This window comes from Pinus tabuliformis, chromosome X, assembly GCF_031772625.1.
Source record: "Pinus tabuliformis cultivar Carrire ecotype Pingquan chromosome X, CPIR1, whole genome shotgun sequence".
Lineage (NCBI taxonomy): Eukaryota > Viridiplantae > Streptophyta > Pinopsida > Pinales > Pinaceae > Pinus > Pinus tabuliformis.
The window spans coordinates 1,289,177,252-1,289,191,288 of NC_142308.1; positions in this window are offsets into that span (position 1 = coordinate 1,289,177,252).

A 14,037-nucleotide genomic window follows, 5' to 3' on the forward strand; every position below is an offset into this window, starting at 1 on the left:
CTCGTTTCCCTTTTTAAGGAAAGAGGTTAATCTATAAGAACAAATTTATCATCATAGGAAATAGACAAATTGAATGAATGAATATGGAATTAGCCCTCTTTTATTAAATAACAAAAGTCCCTGCTCAGTACATATCATATAATGATAGATCCATCCCCAAAGAGTTTGTGGTGATACAATCTTCTTAGAATATCAACAACAAAAATTATTCACAGTATCACTATCTTACACTCTAATCTAACTTGACATATATATAGATTACATCGGCTCATGTCCATATCAAGTTGAAAACAAAAGATGAAGTTGTTGGCAGCGAATCCCTAACTTTAGAAACCCTTAAACACTCCAAGCCATTTATAGGAAGACAGGAACAAAACTTCAGGAGTGATGTTGTGTAGCAATCCTTTCTGTAGACAGAAACAATCCATCTAGTCCTATGGGAGGATCTAGCAACAAACAAAGTCAAATATGTGCAAACTTTCCTAGTTTATACCAGAGAAAACAAAGGAGGATAGATGACCTACCTCACTCTGATGTTAAGATCCATTGATGCCATCCTTGATTCTCTTGCTTCCAAGCTCAATATCCTCTTCACTGATGGGAATGAATACCTGAAAGGAAAATCTGTTGGAGACAAAAAAACGTATACATATAAAAAACCATGCCAATATAAACTATATAACAGATTAATGAGTATTATACTAAAAGAGCAATGATAGACACATTTACTAAAAACAATGTATTATTTATAGATGGTTAATGGAATCATTACAACCACTTAAGCCTTGATTTTGGAAGCCTCCTTTAGGTGAGTTTCCAAGTCCTAGCCTTAACCTTCAAGCACTCCTTCTCCTTAGCAAAAATGGCATCATTTAGCCATAGTTTGGCACTAGGAGGGAAACCAAGCAATAACCAACCAGTTGTGGATAGTAGGGATCTCATTTATAGGGAAGGTGATGGAGTTAAGGATCCATAAAAGGAGGGAGAGGTTCCATAACTCAAGCGAAAGATCCATGAAAGTAGGAGCAAGGACCAAGAATGGGAGATCTTGCTCTAATTTGTATTCACCTGTAACCAACATGTCGTTCTTGAGAATTCTAGTAAGAGAAGCTTCTCCTCAACTTTAGGAAAAGTTGCCTGAAGAGGTTCGGCATGGGTTTTCCTAATATAATCTGCGCTGACAGCGCTAGGTTAGTATAGTGCAACAAGTTACCAGCATGGGTCACTAGTGGTGCAAAAGATGTTGATCTTGAAAACAAGTTTTTTTTACAAGTTTTCTCAAAACTCTTTTTGGCAAAGTTTTCTTTTGTTATTTAGGGATTCTCCTCAACATGTTCCATGGTAAATATATTAACAGTTTTCGTCATTTTTATGCTTTGGGATATGAGATGGGAAGCATGAAAAAATACCATGTAACAGATGCACCTACAGCATGAAGGCAAAACGTGAAGTGTTGGGTGAAATTCTTTACAAGTCAAGGTAAGGACCCGGAGAAACATCGCCAGGAGACCTACAAATCAAGAATGGTACAAGATATCTGACATCTTTGATGGAAGTATGCCTAATAATACATCTCTAAGTAGGCATCTAACAATACATGAATCCATGGAATGGAAACAACCATAAGAATAGAAGGGAGCATGTGTATGGATCCACGCCATGGATGCAAGCATCCGAATAGAAGGGATCATGTCTACTATCATGAATATCTAATACCTCTATGCAACCTAGATTTATCAAATGAAACCCAAGGTCTTCATCTCTGTCTCGATCCAACCAAAGTAAGAATCCCACCATGAGAATAGATGTGTCATAGTCGAACATGGTAGAAATCCACCTAATTACAGGTCAATGATGTAAACCATTAACAAGTATGAGAGAAACCACCAATAATGACGATGGATCTCAAGGTACAACAACACAATCAATGAGTGTGAACAATGAAGTTGAATTCGAACACTCGCAGAATGATCCGATCGAAGGCCAATGTTGTGAACCTATCATCAAATGTGAAGAACTTGTCATTGAGGCATGCAAGCTCCAAGGTACTAAAAGGGAGTTTCTAGACCATCTTCTTGGATAATGACTTGAAGTAGACAAGAAGTGATCCGTCGAAGGAAGGCCATAATTTTCCCCACATCATCGACACGAAAAATAGGATTTTGCAGAGTTGCAAGAGTGATTTAGGATTGATGCAGAAAAAGTCAAACAAAGTTTAGGTGGTTTGAATTGCATATGGGACTTCCATTTTGTTGTGTAGGAAACCATTTTTTCCAATACAAACAATCCCTCTAGTCCTATGGGAGGATCACAAATAAAGATAAATATGTGCAAACTTTTCTATTTTATACCAAAAAACACAGAGGATAGATGACCTACCCCACTATGTTAAAATTTGTTCGTGTCGTCCTTGATACTCTCGATTCCAACCTCAATATCCCTTCACCAATGGGAATGAATACCTCAAAGGAAAATCATGTGGAGATAACAAATGTATACATAGAAAAAACCATTCCAATATAAACCATATAACAGATAAAGGAGTATTATACTAAATGAGAAATGATTGACACATTTATGGAAAGAAAACACATAATGTATTATTAATAGATGGTAAAGGGAAGAACTACAACCACTTAAGCCTTAATGTTGGAAGCCTCCTTTAGGTGAGTTTCCAAGTCCTAGCCTTAACCTTCAAGCACTCCTTTATCCTTAGCAAAATGGGCAACATTTGGGCATAGTTTATCACTAGGAAGGCAACCAAACAATAGCCAACCAATTGTGGATAGTAGGGATCTCATTTATAGTGAAGGAGAGGGATTTAAGGATCCATAAAAGGAGGGAGACGTTCCACATCTTAAGGGAAATATCCATGAAACTATGATCAAGGACCAAGAATGGGAGATCTTAATCCAATCCTTATTCACCTGTAACCAGCTCATTGTTCTTGAGGCTTCTAGTAAGAGAAGCTTCTCCTTCACTTTAGGAAACACTTCCTGAAGAGGTTCAACGCAGGTTTTCCTGACAAAATTCATGCTGACAGTGCTTGGACAGTATGGTGGAACAATGTACCATCATGGGTCCCTAGTGATGCAAAAAGTGTTGATCCTGGAAACAAGGTTTTTTATAAGTTTCTTCAGAATTCTTTCAAGGTGAGTTTTCTCTTTTCTTTTAGGGATGCTTCTGAACATGTTTCATGGTGAATACACTAACAGCTTTTGTCATTTTGACACTTCAAGATACGAGACGAGGAGTATGAAAAAATATTGTATAATAGATTCCCCCTAAATCATGAAGGCAAAATGGGAAGTGATGGTTGAACTTCTTTACAAGTCAAGGCAAGGACTAGGAGAAACATTGTCAAGAGACCTGGAAATCAAACATGATACAAGATATTTGACATCTCTAAGTTGTAAGTATGCATAATAATACATATTTGAGTGGGCATCTAATAATACATGAATCCACGGCATGGAGGCATCCATCCAAATAGAAAGGATCATGTGTATGGATCCATGACATAGACACAACCATCCGAATAGACAGGATCATGTGTACAATCATGAATATATAATAACTCCACACATCCTGGATTTATCATATGAAACGCAGGGTCTTCATCTCCGTCTTGATCCATCCAAAGTACGAATCTAACTATGTGAATAAATGTGTTAGAGTTGAACATGGTAGAAACTACATGATTACCGGTCAATGATGTAAATCCTTAACAGGCACAAGAGAAACCACCAATGATGACGATGGATCTCAAGGTACAACAGCACAATCCACGAATGTGAACAATGTAACTGAAGTCGAACACTCGGAGAATCATTTGATTGAAGGCCAATGATGTGAACCTATCGTTGAATGAGGAATGCAAGCTTCATTCCATGATTTCATCACCTTAGCCACAACCTTACTCATGCATTTCTAGTTACCTATCAGATACAAAACTGGAATGGAACTTTTAACCAACTTCAAACAATATGATTCCACTCACATTTCGGATCACATTCATGAATGGAAGTGTCATCGGTGGTTGGTCAAAACTTATGTTCTTGATCAATTGCTCGTGAAATGGTTTATAAAATCTCTACTAGCACCCATAACAGAAGATGTGGCTAAAGGTGGAGTCATGACTGAAGAGCAAGTAATTTCTCATGTGAAATATTTAGATTTGGTTTATACCCAATATGGCATGCTCTATGATAAGATACCAAACGCTCCAAGACCTTCAAATATTGTTCCTCCTCTTATGCCTGGTAAATAATCTCATGTTGCTGATGGAATTATTGGTTCTACTAGCAGGTAGATGGTGAGTAAACCATCTAGTATTTCTCCACCCACGTCTACTCAAAACCCCCAACCCCACCCTCCTGCGACTTCTATGTCTTAGATGAATATCATTTCATCTGATAAAGGAAAGTCTCAACAGAAACCTGGAAGTAAGAAGAAAGGAAAAGGTAAGAAGAAGAAATATCCCTCTCCGCATGATAAACAAACAAATCAGTCTTCTGATGAGAAATGGAAGCCTCAATATCCTTTCTTGATTTGCAACAAGTATCACTTTATATATGATTGTCCTCATCGTGCTGAAATGAATCAATTTCGTCCTCCACTTCTCCTACAGTGTTCACCAACCCATTTCCTAATCAAGAGACTCATATGGTTGCTTGGGACCCGTCTTCCTCTAACACGGTTTTGTTGCTTTCCTCTTCAAAGATGAGATCTGATGTTTTGGTAGCTACTCAGAACAAGGATTATGGTAATGAAAATCTACCGAGCAATCAGGCTACTGATCAACCTACCATTTCGGCGCCATCCTCATTATATCCCACTCCTCCATCTATTCCTACCAAATTGACTATTAAACCTTGAAATGGCGTTATTCATAAGTCAACTTTCAACCCCTCATGCAAGAGTCACTCAGAATTATAACGTAGTTGAATAACTGCCTCACTCTCCATCAGCTATGTCGACTCTTGAGGTGTTGCAGAACTGCCCTACCCAAAAGAGGGCTTTACTTTTAGCTATCGAATGTGTGGATCCATCGGACTCCAACCTTGTTGTTTTCTCTCATGAAAACTATACCCCTCGGCTTCCATCTCAATTAGATTTTATAATCCAAGTCATCATATGTGGTAAGAAAATTCATCATTCTATCATGGATGAGGAAGCCTCAACCTACACTATGTCCATGTCTTTCTAGAAGGCGATTGGTTCTCCTCAACTGAGTCAGTGACCTACTACATTGAAGGTCTTTGATGTGAGAACATATAAAGCTTGTGGGATTTTGAACTCCCTGCAAGTTGAATTAGGAAAAACCTATGTCCATAGAAGTCGAATTTATTGATGGACCTCTCGATTACAATCTTATATTAGGACGTATGTGGATTTATGCCATGGCTGTGGTTGTCTCAAATTACTTTCCTATGATCACCTTTCCTCATAAAGGCGAGATTGTAGCCATAGACCAACTCACATTTTTCGCCTATGATTCATATATTACTGGAAGTGTCCCTCTTGTAGTGGAAACTCTAAATTCATATCAGCATGTTAGAGTTAGATTGTTGAAGGATTCTTTTCTTATGGGTACCATTTCACTCCCTCCTCCTCTCCTTCCTGATAGCTCATCTTCGGTAGCCTATATCAACATGATATTATCTTCTACTATCCTAGTTGATCCATTGATTGTACCAGATGAAACTGACATCCAAAAGTTCGGCGACCGAATGTCACTAATCCCTATTGAGATAGATTACGAAGCCATTTATTCAGCTTGTGATATTTCCTCTTCTTATTTTCTTAATTGGGTAGACAGATCGTTGGACTATGGTACATCTTCTAATCCTTTCTCGCGTATATTCCCTACGAATGAAAGCATCATAGAAATCATGATGTCAGATGATGTGTCATGGGATGAACATCACCATCGTTCCTCCTTACTTGATTCCATTGAGGATAGTCTCAATGATGTATACTCGCCCAATTCTATCGATCTTTTTACGAATTTTGTGTCTATTCATGAGGTCTATTAGGAAAAGAACCTTTCGAATATTGAAGATATGATATCTGTTGACATTTCCATCAAGCCAAGTGTTGTAGAAAATCTACACATTGGAGCATCTCATCCTCCATCTGAGATCAAGAATTATCAAGCCCTTTTTCATGAGTTCTGAGATGCCTTTTCTTGGACCTACAAGGAGATGCCAGGTATTGACCCAAATATAGTTGTACATGAAATTAAGACGTATCTTGACACCAAAATAGTATGGTAGCGCCTCCATCTGGTCCATCTCAAGAAGGCTGTTGGTATTAAGGTTGAAGTTGAAATGCTTCTTTGAGCTGGTTTCATATACCATGTTCCTTCAACTGATTGGGTGTCGAATGTAGTTCATGTCATGAAGAAATAGGGAACCATTTGAGTGTGCATCAATTATCAGGATATGAATCATGCATGTTTGAAGGACAATTATTCCACCCCTGTCATTGACCATATTGTTGATGACTACGCTGGCTGCAAAATTTATTCATTTATGGATGGATTTTCGGGCTATAATCAAATCAACATTCTCCTAGTGGACCAACCTAAAACTTATTTTATTTGTCCCTAGGGTACTTTCACCTATAGGAAACTCCCATTTGGTTTAAAGAATTTTCGGGCCACGTTTCAATGTGCAATCGATTGCACCTTTCATGATATCAAACACATCATTCAACCATATTTGGATGACCTCCCTGTTCATTCAAAACATCAGACTAATTGCCTGATGCATCTTCGAGTTATTTTTCTTCATTATAGACATTATAATATTTGAATTAACCCAAACAAATGTGTATTTTGTGTTATTTTTGGTCTAATTATAGGTTTCATTATATAGAAACAAGGAATTTGTATCGATCCACTGAAAGTAAATGAAATTGTCGATTTTCCTGCAACTTCTTCACTAGTTCAGCTTCAACGACTTCAATGGAAAGCTAACTCCCTATGAAGATTCATCCCTAATTATGCTAAATTGACTAAATGATTCACTCACTTTCTAAAAAAAGGGGTTCCCTTACATTGGGATGGCATATCTCAGAAAGTGTTTGATTCCCTAAAAGATGTACTAGTTCGGGCATCTCTTCTATACCCCTTGACTATCAGCAAAATTACTTCCCGTATCTTGTCGCTGTCATTTCTACTATAGCAATGGTATTTGTCCAAGAATATGATTTAGGGACTGAACATCCCATTTACTATCTGAGTCAGAATCTTAACGATACTGAAACTCAATATTACCATGTAGAAAAGTTGGCTTTGGTGGTCATTCAAGTTGTCCAAATATTTCGCCATTACATCTTGCTTCGGAAAAATATGGTAGTTTCGGATTGCAACCCTATAACATACATTTTTTCACGTTGTTATGAAACCAATTCACAAAAATAGAAGAAAAGATAGGTCAACGACTTCAAAATCAGCCTCATTGAGGGGGCAACCTCCTTTACATTACACAAATGAATACTTGGATCATTCAAATGACAAAACCTCATTTCTATGTATAGGAGTCTAAGGGGTCACAATATAATCAGAGTCGACATAACAATAATAATGTAAGGGCACAATAATAACAATAGTGGGCTTCTATGGGGCATAATAATAACAATATGGGGACAACATGGGCATAACAATAATAATAAGGGGCTACAATGACAATAATAATACACTAGTATTATAGGGACCTAACATGCCCCTCTCCTTCAAAAAAGTGTTTTCCTCAATGCTTGAGTAGTTTTGGATGCTTCTACATAAAATTCTCATCCTCCCATGTGGAATCTTCAGCGGGTAAGTTCTTCCACTTGATGAGATACTCTGAAATTGATCAATTTCGTAGCTGTCGATTTCTTTTTTCTATGACTGCTTCAGGTTCCAATTTGATTTTTCCTTCCTCTTCAAATTCTGGAAATATTGTTTGAACTGGGAGCTTGTCACCTATAACATTCTTTAAGCATGACACATGGAAAACTGGGTACACTCGAGAAGATGCAGGAAGCTCCAATTTGTATGTCATAGTACCAATCTTTTGTAACACCTTGTACGGACCATAATACATTGGTGATAATTTATTATCCTTCTTAGCTTTCTTGACGGACATTTGTTTGTATGGTTGTAGTCATAGAAATACCCAGTCACCTACATCAAAACTTCTTTCGCTGTAATTTTGATCTGCCTATTCTTTCATTCTATTCTACACCAAAGTGAGGTTATCCTTTAAGAGTTGGAGAACTTGTTGTTGATGCTCGATGTAATCTTCCACTACTTGAACCTTAGAATTTTCTCTTAAACATGATGTGATAGATAATGGATGATATCCATAAAGTGCCATAAATGGGGTCATTTATTTTCAGTATGGAAGGAAGTGTTATACCACCATTCAACCAGAGGCAACCACTTGACCCATTGTGTATGTTTATCATATACAAAGAAACGAAGATATCCTTCCAAACATTTGTTCACTATCTCAGTTTTCCCATTAGATTAGGGATGATAACATGAGCTATGAGCTAATTGAGTACCCAAAGAAAAAAATAATTATGTCCAAACATTTCCAGTGAAAATGGTATTTCTGTTGATTACAATAATTCATGAGTTTCTATATAACTTTTGAATTGTTTCCATAAAAGCAGTAGCAATTGTACTGGCATTAAATGGATAAGATAATGCACAAAAGTGTGCATACTTGGTAATTCTATCAACTACCACCATGATCACACTCTTTCCTTCAGACTTGGGTAAACCTATGATAAAATCCATTGAAACCTCCTCCCGTCATTGACTTGGAATGGATAAAGGTTGTAATAGACCTGGGGTCTTAATTGTCTCAACTTTATTTTGTTGGCAAACCAAACATTCCGTCACAAACTTTTGAATGTCAGATTTAAGGCCATCCCAAAAAAATCTCTCTTAACCCTGTGGTAAGTTTAAAAATATCCTGAGTGACCTCCTAAGGGAGAGGTGTGCAATGCCAGAAGAATATTTTGTTTGAGTTGGAATTCCTATAGAGGTATAATCAATCTTTGTACCATAACGAATCATTTTTCCAGCTAAATGTATTAGATGTACTCGGATCTTGCTGCAACTTTTGAATGAGTACCCACACTTCTTCATCATTCTTCCATTCATCCCTTGCTTTGTTTATCCAATTTGGTTGGATAATATAAATAGCACAAAACAATGCTTCCATATCCTCATCCTTTCTTGAGAGTGCATATGCAACAACATTTTTCTTCCCTTTTTTTTAGATGATTTCAAAGTCATAACCTAAAATCTTTGTCACCCATTTTTGTTGCTCTTCTGAAGATAATATTTTTTCTAAAAATTATTTAAGACTATCATGATCTATTTTTACCTTGAGGTGTCTTCCCATTAGGTAAGGTTTCCATTTCTTAAGTGCGTGTAGTATTGCAAAAATTTCCTTTTCATAAATAGCTTTGTGTAAATACTTTCGTTTGATTGGACGACTTTTAAAATAAATGGGTCTTCCTTCTTGTATTAAAATGACACCAATTCCATTTCCCGAGGCATCACATTCCAGAATAAAGGTTTCTATGAACTCTGGCATAGCTAAGATGATGTTTGGCACATTGCCTCTTTAGGATGTTCAAAGGCCTTCGTTTCTTCAGGAGTCCAAGAAAACACATCTTTCTTCATTAATGTTGTTAGAGGTGCTAATATTCTCCCATAATTCTTAACAAACTTGCGATAATACCCTATCAACCTGGGAAATCCTTGCTTATGCTTTATGGAAGTGGGTATTTTCCATTACTTAATGGCTTTCATTTTGCTAGGGTCTACCTTAACAACTTCATGAGATACAATATGACCAAGATATTCCACCTCTTGTACTCCAAAGAAACATTTGGAGGATTTTCATATAATTTTTTCTCCTCCAATAGTTTGAGTACCCTATCAACATGTTGAACATGATCCTTCCAAGACTTACTATAGATTAGTATATCATAAAAAAATGCTAACACAAATTTTCTAAGGAAGGGTTTGAAAATGGAATTCATCAAACCTTGAAATGTAGAAGGTGCATTGGTAAGGCCAAAAGGCATGACCAAAAATTCATAATTACCCTCATGAATACTAAATGTTTTTTTCAGAATGTCTTCAGTCTTCATTCTAATTTGATGATATCCTGAATGAAGATCTAACTTGGTCAAGTAAATTTCTCCATGTAATTCATCAAATAATTCATCAATGATAGGAATGGGAAATTTATCTTTAATAATCAGTTTGTTGAGTTCCCTATAATCTAGACACATGCACCATGATCCATCCTTCTTGTGCACCAATACTACTGGAGAAGAGAAAGAACTTTGACTAGGTTGAATTATACCAACCTCTAGCATTTCTGCAACCATACGTTTAATTTCACTCTTTTGGGCATATGGATATATGTAAGGCCTAATGTTTGGAGGAACACTTCCTGGAATCAAATGAATAGCATGATCATGATCATGAATAGGTGGTAGGCCTTTGGGAGTCTCAAATACCTTGGAATGATTGGCCAAAACATTTTGGAGATCTGAAGAAATAGATGATTTCAATGTGGCAACCTCCAGTGAACATAATTGTGCAATTACACCCTATTGTTATTTCTTTGGAAGCTTTGTCATGCTGTTAGAGATGATTATATTTCCTTGTTTCCTTGCAATACCCCTTAATTCAACTTCCTTTCCTTTCGAAAAAAATTTCAAGAAAAGTTCTTCAAAATTAAAAGCTATCGTACCTAAAGATTGTAGCCATTGGACTCCTACTGCAACATCAACAACACCCATTGGAATGGAAAGAATTCAACTATTCAATACATATTCTCCCATGGATAGCTTGATATTATGGCACTTTCTAGAGAAAATTATGGTTCCTCCATTTGCAACCATCACTTGACACTCTGGCGATGGATATAGGAATAAATTCAATTCCATGGCTATCTTACAATGAATAAAATTATGGGTACTACCCGAATCAATCAACAATATTGCCATTTTCTTCTTGATATGTCCTTCTATCTTGAGGGTTTGAGGAGTGATAGTTCCTTCCAATGCATTACAAGATATTGTCAAATTCATTTCTTCTTTCTCTAGGGTTGGTTCCTAGTGTATATCCTCTTCTTTTGACTTTTCTTGTTCCTTTTCTTCCTCCTCTTCACAATCTGCGTAAAATAATTTCTTCTCAGCACACTTATGACCTTTAGTATATTTTATATCACAACTATAAGAAATCCCTTTTTCTATTTTTTCTTCCAATTGTTGTGGTGTCAACCTTGTAGGTTGTGGAAGGCAAGGGGTAAAAACACTTCCATATTTATAGTTGTGAGTGGTAGGCTTCCTTGTTGCCATAATTTTTCTTTGAATTTTTCTTGCCAACCTGAATGCCTTCTCCAATGAATCAGAATCCCAAAGGCAAACCTCATGTTGGATTTTATCCTTTAAAGTCCCTATGAACACATAAATCCTATGCTCCTCTTGAATATCTTTTACCCTTATATTCATTTTTTGGAACTCCTTAATGCGCTCCACCATTGAACCCTTTTGATTGAGATTTATCAATTGGCTAAAGAAGGTGTTTCTTTTTGTATCCTCATAATGTGCTATCATTTCCTCCATAAAAATTTACCAAGTGACAATCTGTTTATGAGAGAAAATCCATCGATACCATAAAAACTTATTGGGTTATAAATATAAAGTTGCAATGCGTACATTTTTTTGTGTTTTGCACATTATGGAAATCGAAATATTGCTCCATATGTAGTATCCATGTTATAGGATCCTTTCCATCAAACTTCCTCATATCGATCTTTGGAACATGGTGAGTATTCAATCCAATGTTATATTCTATGAAATCATGATTAACATTTCTTTTGTTCTCATCATGAGTTTCCTCTACTATCTTTTTGCCATTAGGAAGCGTTTCTTGAAGCAACTTGGCCAAACCTCCTTTCAAATCTTCCATGTCTCTCTTCAAATCTTCAATGTTTCCTTTCAATTTTGCTTCTAAACCATCCATCTTAGTTTCCACACCATCCATTATGCCTTTATTTCAACAATCCATCTTAGCTTCTGTTATTTTTTGTGAGAGTGAAATTTGTTGCACTTCATCTCATAATTTTGATATATCATGTTGCATTTCTTCCTCTTCTTCATGAGTCATGGTAGAGATTTCAGGTTGCTTACGAGGTGTTTCCATTTTATTTCTTCGGGCATCAATTAATAATAAGTATGCTTCACTATGACCTTTGAATCACTTCAAACTAATTTTTCAAACCAAACTTATGCAAATTTTTAAAAAGACTACACACCTTGTTTTACTTTGTAGGAGCTCGATATTGAATCTATTTTATCTCTGTAATTTCAGATATATAAGGTCTAAAATTGCATCTTGTGGTATCAATCTTAGTCCTCTTTCACACCCCACAAGTCTGATCAAGATTGGATTATTAAATAAAGAGTTATGCAAAATCTCCAATGATGACCTGATTATAGACTGGTTCAGTAGAGTGAACTTGTATGATGTGCCATGTATCAATGTTTCGACCTTCATGTTAGCACACAAATCTGCCTCAGGCTGAGGAAGGCAAAACTCGAGGCCACATCAAACCACGCTCAACCTCGTAGCTAGCCCTACGAGGACAGGAGAGGGCTCTCTCCAGGTCTATCTCGGCAAAAGATCTTCAAAAAGGCTGAGATGACTCACAAATAATACTGATTTTAGGCTAGTAAAGAGATAAGAAAGTTTGTTTTAGATTTTTGAGTTTTTTGTTGGAGAAATGGGAAAACCAATTTTGGGTGCGGGGATTGAGGTCAGATCTTTGCAGAAATCGAGTTGAGGCAAGGTAGGCAATAGTCTTGATGCCTTTGATCATGTGTATGGACGGATCAGAATGACAAGGAGCTGAAGAGGGCAAAGGAGAACATGTATCCTCTCCAAACTGACGAAAACATGTAAAACTAAAAAAATTTTAAAGGAAGAGCACTGTGAACAATGAATTCAACCTCATTTACTCATTCATTTAGTTTCAAAAGCATAAGAAGGAATGGCATACATGTAAACATGAATAAACTTACAATAACTAAGAAAAAACACCATCAGGAGCTGAAAGCCACAAGAATCCCAACAGGTGCTGCAAAATCTCTGATCTTTCCTTAGCCAAAATATGAAAAATATGTACAATAGTGTGCCAAAATCTTCCCAAGAGTCCAACCTGTGCTACTGAATGAAAATTTACATATATAGATCAAGCTAACCTCATTCCCTAACCTCTAGGGGTCGAGCTCCTCCTTCTAGGAGCAGTTTGAACAAATTCTAAACATGGAGCAAGAATCTAGGTGACCAAAACAACTTGCCTCTAAAAAGAAGGAAACTGATTCATTACATTAATTTCTTGCTAATTTGTGAATGAATCATCTAGAAGAAGGTAGACAAGTGCCATGTTACCTTACATACATAAAATTACATCATGTTGAGTCAAAAATCACATCAAGGAGTGAAATTGGTGAAAACTGGCCGAAATTATGAGCTGGAAGGTGAAAAATTGGCCAAAATCCTCTATGCGCAGCTCCCTGATCTCTATGCGTAGGGCATTTTCAGGCTGATTTTGAGGCACTTCCCGGCATTCAAATTGAGCTCACGATAGCTCGTTGGAAAGCCCTGGATGTCTACTTTCAAACCCAAGTGGAATTTTTCAATTTAGAGCTCATTTTACCTCTCAAAACTTCATTCTCCCAGAGGTACTTCCTGCTGTTGCAAAAGGTGGCAGCAAGGTGGTTTTCATGGTGTTTTTAGGCCTTTTGATCATCCAAAACTTGATGAAATGCCTTGGAAATAACTGAGCATGTGTAATTCACCATGAAAAACCCAAAAATATAAGGTTTTTCTCCAGCAAGTGCCCCAATCAAAAGCGAGCGCGCTGGCGCGCTGCGCGTACAACCAAAAAACCTGTTTTTGGGGACCAAAATTTTCAAAATGACAAAATTTTCTTCGAATTCGCTCAA